Below are 4951 nucleotides of genomic sequence, written 5' to 3'. Positions count from 1 at the left end.
CATACACGATGGATCGATGTGTTTATTGAACGCTTCAGAGCCACGAAGACAGATGGAGAAGAGAAAGAAAGTTGGAGAGACAGGGAGAGAGAAAGGAAAGTATAAAAGAGTGGGGGATAGAAAGAGAGAGAGAGAGAGAGAGAGAGAGAGAGAGAGAGAGAGAGAGAGAGAGAGAGAGGGGCATTGAGAGTGTTTGAGCAGTTAAAGAAAGAGGGGATAATCCTGTAAGAGCAGTGAACTCTTGGATATTCATGACTGGCCGAGTGTGGACACTCTATGAAAAGAGGACATGTCCTGGTCACAACACAACATCAAAGAGCACCATGGGAGCTCCACAGGCCAGTGTGTGTGTGTGTGTGTGTGTGTGTGTGTGTGTGTGTGTTACAAGACCTTTGTTAGTAGCTGTCTGGCTTAAACCATTCAGAGTGGAAATTATCTGATGAGTGTTCATCCCTCTTCGAGAAAAACTGCACCATGAGTGTGTGTGTGTGTGTGTGTGTGTGTGTGTGTGTGTGTGTGTGTATGAGAGAGAGAGAGAGAGAGAGAGAGAGACTCAGATTATTCCTGTTTGCTCTGAAATCTGAGCTTTTTCAAGCATATGCTTCAGCCTAACCCTGAGGGAACACACACCCTAAACCTTTTACAACCCCAAATTATATTAGCTCGAACTTTCTGTGCTCGTCATCCCAAAGTGACCGTTTCACTTCCTTAGAAGTACCAAGGAGATGAAATCATCTGAATCTGAATGATTTCAAATGATTATAATTCGATGTAACAGACATATTTAATGCGCTTTTAATTTATGTAGGGTAACAACGCAAAATATAAAATGTAAAAAAAAAATAAAAATAAAAAAATGAATCAGTTTCAAAAGAGAAAGGACACACACAGTTAGATTGTGTGTATAACTCAATAGCTATAACGTTTACATGTATAGAATATAAATATATACATATAAACGCTTGAATTAACATATGGTATTATGTTCAATTGATTTATATGGCAGCTATTTTCATTGTTTCATTGTAAGTCTGCTTATTTGCATATTAGTCATTGAAACTGATCATCACTGTATTTCTTGTTAGTGATTAAAATGACTGAATTACTATTTAGCAGGACTATTAACTAATATACTATTAACTGAATTACTATTAGTTTTGTTTGGGTTTTTTTTTACATCCTGCAATACTAGATCAATCCCCATATGAAAAAAAAAAAAGCAGACAGGTTTATTATAAATAATGCCCGTTGGCTTGATTAAACTGTTGATTGGAGGATATTCTGATGATTACACAACCTGACCTTACACAAATAGCCAATCGTTTATTAATGATAGAGTTTGAAATGGAAGAGTAATTGGACTGACAGTCATATGATTTATTTATTTATTTTTCTTATTTATATGATCTTAAATAAAGCAGGTATAAGAACGATAAGTCTCACATTTTCTCAATCTGTAATGTTTTTCATGATTCATTGCTGAACAACTCTATAAGTACAAAAAAAAAAAATTAGTAAGAATAGCCTACAATATGGGAAAAACATCACAAGCCTGTTCTTTTTATGTTTGTGCTGTGAGGGCTTCTCGTGGATGCTTCGTATTGTAAATCATCTCACGTTGCTTTTTCCATCATTTATCTTCATCTCTTTTCATTTATCCTGATCAGCGTGTGAGAACTTGAGACTCATCGCGCCATGCTGACGTCACCGTGCACCCAGCTAACGATCTCCTGGCAAAGTTCAAAGCACTGATCACTGCGACGTGATCAGTACACAGCTGTGACAGAGAAAGATATTCAAATAAATATATTCTCTTTGAATCGTGCTTTATCATCTTAATAGTATATTGAAATTTTCAGGAAGAAATGACAAAGTGTGCCTAATCACTTCCTCCCAAATAACTCTCCACCTATTTCCTCATGACCTTGGCTGTGGGCATGGTGTGTTTCCGATTTTTCTTTTCTTGTTTACTTGCCTTTTTCAACTAGTGCATTCCTTTGCCTGTGTGTTTTCTGTGCAAGTCTCAATCCTTTTATTCCATCTGTCTCTTACTGCTTGTTCGGCCATCTCTAGACCAGCCCTTCTCATCCATCATATCTTTCACTCCTCTGTTACCTCCCTAACCTTGCTCTTGCCCCCTTTGCATAGAGTGTGGGAGTAAACTGCGTGTAAACTGCACACACACACACACACACACACACACACACTGTGAGGATGCTTTGCGCCTGAGTTAAAGATGTCAATGTCACGGAAAGATTCATCACTGTCGGTGGTAGGATGAGAAAGCAGTCTGCATGGGTATAACTTCTTGATCTCTCCATATGGACGGTCTAAAGCAGCTTAAATACCAAACGTGTTAAACGTTTTGACAAAAGTTTATACTTGGCTGGGCGCAATATACATCTGCACCCAGGAAAAAATCTGAATGATTAAAGCGGTGCATGGAGTCATCTTCCGAACAGTCTCCAGCAGTGGTGACGCTCTCAGAGCTCAGTTGTATGATGCACGTTGTAAGATGTTCCTTGAGTGAGAGCTCTCATTAGCGAAATATGACACGTCCAGCAGCTGTCACTGAGTAGTTAGTGACAGCTCTAATCAGTGTGTCCTCAGCAGGCCATGACTAACTGTGAGCGTGTGACAGTGAGTTTTTGATTTGGGCTCTGCTGTGACGACTGTGCTTCGGCCACGGGGACAAAAGACCCACAGGTCAGCCCTCCCTGGATCCTTCTCCATCTGAGTAGGCTCCAGCTCTGCCCAGGCCAACATTTCCCACAGCATGCTGGGAGGCACAATGCCCAGCCTTCAACCCATTGGTTCCGCTCTATTAACAGCTTGTAAACTTCTCATAGCTATGGCCCTGAGCCTGAAGCCACATAGCGAACTGGATTTACACAGATCTGATGTTCTCCCCATCACTCACATACTCTTCCCCGCAATCTCTACCCTTTCTCCCTGGATTTTGAAGGGTCTTTTTTTATTATTATTATTATTGCTTTTGTGTCTGAATCAACCGTCTGACTTAGAGGCCCTGTGGTGTGTCTCTGCACCTGTCTCCCTATAGAGCTGGAAATGAGAGAACATAGTTGTTGACATCTGTTGACTTCTCATTAGAACTTTGCTTTATGCAGGTTATCTGGTGCACAGGACAGCTCGGTACAGCACACCGTGTGGCCACAAGCTGGCGAGGGCCCAGCAGCCGGCGGGTGAGTGAGTGCAGCCGGCATATAGCAGACGCTCCGAAACGTCTGTGTACTAGCTATGAATATGGAAACAGACGTTCTCTGTTTCCTTCTTGCCGATTTCAGTGTGTTATCTGTTTTGACCTTTCAGATGGTAGGAAAGGGAGTTTGCATTAGCTGTCAAACTTCACAACCAGCCGAACTTCTGTGAAGCTGGTTGTTTGTTTGTTTGTTCATTTGCCTGTATGGCGTAATTAAGCTGACAGGCCTGGCAGCATAGCATTTTTTACAACCATATGCGGTTCATCATTAGGCAAACTCCAGGGCCAGTTTTTTAGAAGTTGGTGTAAATCTGGCTGCTGGGCCATAGCCCATTACATTCAGGGTCGTTCGATCAGTACATGCTGCCAGCATAAGTAATTTGCTCTGCACTGATCCTGTTAAAGTGAGTTTTAATCTCAGAGATTCTGTAGTAGGCAATAATAATAATGAGTCTTTATTGGTCATGTATACATTACAGCACGGGGAAATTCTTTTCTTCACATACCCCAGCATGTTAGGAAGTTGGGGTTAGAGCACAGGGTCAGACATGATACAGCGTCCCTTGCTCAAGGGCCCAACAGTGGCAGCTTGGCGGTGCTGGGGCTTGAACCTCCAACCTCCTGAACAGTAACCCAGAGTTTATGTGACATCATCACAGTGGTCATTCAGTCAAAGCCCTCTTCAATTCACATGCGTCGAACATGAGAACCGCTAAAAGGTCTCATTTACCGACAAACATCACCGCGCAAGACCGTGCGAAACAATTTTGCGCAGTTGCTGTTTCGGCAATCCGATTCGTTTTCCGCCAAAAAAAAAAAAAAAGCACCAAAAAAATTGCATTGCAAATTTTTATAAAAATAAACAAACAAACAAAAAAAAACACAGTCGCAAAAATCAAGCGTTTTTGGTCCCCAAAAAAACTCCACAAAATGGAAATGGACTGAATGGACTGACTTATACACTCACTTGGTAAAAGTTCATATGAATTTTCCCTTGCCATATATCTGAGTGATTAATGAAGATCTCTACGAGTACGTTTTCAGCGCCGCACACCCTCCGGCCAATGTTATTTTTTTTTAATTGTGTGCTAAAAAAACTATAAACCAATCCAAGTAGTAAAGACAATCATTAGTATCAATTTCTCATTGACTTGGCAAATAGACTAACAGGTGTGTTAGTTAAAAGCTCCCTAAGTACACTAAGTACATTGCACTGGAAGGTAATATACGGAGGACGTCCGTTGAGAATAGTTTTAGAATATGTGCGCATGTCTGTTGGGGGTTACGTTTATAAATGCACTGTTCTGTTTGAGACCAGCCAGCAGATCCCTGCTCATCCAGGCATGCTGTAATGTTTAATAGAGTCCACAGGAAACAGGCTCGGTGTGAATGAGCTGATTGAAGCTCCAGGTGCAGCTCCAGAAACCCAGGCCTGGCCGGCCAGCTTGGCCCAGCCGGAGCACACCGAGAACCCCACAAAGACAGCCCTCATGCCCCTGCCTGGCTCCAACGGGCCCTAACCCACAGCAGCCTGGTGATAAAGGGGAGCAGTGGATGCTGGGGGCAGGGGTACGGATGTGATCCCCCCCGCAACACCCCATTCAGCCCCCGCAAGCTGGAAGGAAGGATGGAGAGCGTGAAGGGGGGCCGGTGGGGTGGGTGGACACCAGGTTCTTTCTTTGCCCCTCTTTTTCATCTCCTCTCTCTGTCTCTGTGGCAGTGCAGGTGTCC

The sequence above is a fragment of the Ictalurus punctatus genome, chromosome 6 (genome assembly GCF_001660625.3).
Source record: "Ictalurus punctatus breed USDA103 chromosome 6, Coco_2.0, whole genome shotgun sequence".
Classification (NCBI taxonomy): Eukaryota; Metazoa; Chordata; class Actinopteri; order Siluriformes; family Ictaluridae; genus Ictalurus; species Ictalurus punctatus.
The sequence above is the reverse complement of the archived record's forward strand: the minus strand, read 5'-3'. Positions refer to the sequence as shown.